Here is a 586-nt window from a genome sequence, read left to right on the forward strand (position 1 = left end):
ATGTAAGAATAATAATATTTGTCCAACAAGTCATAGACATGCAAATTTAAGTCAAGTCTCATGTCATTTTCATTTTTGCACACTAAATAAGGTCCCTCTAATCTTTGCAGTTGGACATCCATGACCAACAGTAAAACAGTATTATACTTAGTCGTTTGTATTTCTACACACAGATACACAACTACTTAAGAAACATTGGAGGGAATTTTGTCCAAGGTGTCCTTTATTTAAGACTTTACAGTAAGGTAAAATTTATCTTGTTACAAAAATAGAATATGACTGTTGTACATATTTTTGTCATAGTAGAAAACATCCATAAGATGTACAGCACTTTCAGTGCACAAAGTTACAATAATTTAACAGATTACGCTCATGAGACTTATGACCCGTTGGAGAGGCCTGCTAGCACCCTTGAATTATATTTCATTTGTTTGGAGTTTGGGGTAATAAAAAAACCTGAACATAAACAACAATTCAAACATTCAAAATGCAACAGACTTCACAGATGGACTCAGACATAATGCATTGACATTGCACCAGCACTTTGAAAAATAAAAGGAAGTAGGAATATAAAAAAAAACAATAG

General features: G+C 32.4%; 1 protein-coding gene across 1 annotated transcript in view; it reads right to left on the reverse strand.

Annotated features, from left to right (window-relative positions):
* Window positions 1–211: 211 nt before the first annotated feature.
* Window positions 212–586, reverse strand: part of casq1a (calsequestrin 1a) — an 11,523-nt gene continuing 11,148 nt past the window's right edge. Inside the window, exon 11 of the mRNA XM_080440156.1 lies at window positions 212–586. This exon is cut by the window's right edge and continues 1,713 nt beyond it. The gene's annotated coding sequence lies outside the window, so the exon portion shown is untranslated.

Source organism: Gymnoscopelus braueri, assembly GCF_963280865.1.
Source record: "Gymnoscopelus braueri genome assembly, chromosome: 10".
NCBI classification, from domain to species: domain Eukaryota; kingdom Metazoa; phylum Chordata; class Actinopteri; order Myctophiformes; family Myctophidae; genus Gymnoscopelus; species Gymnoscopelus braueri.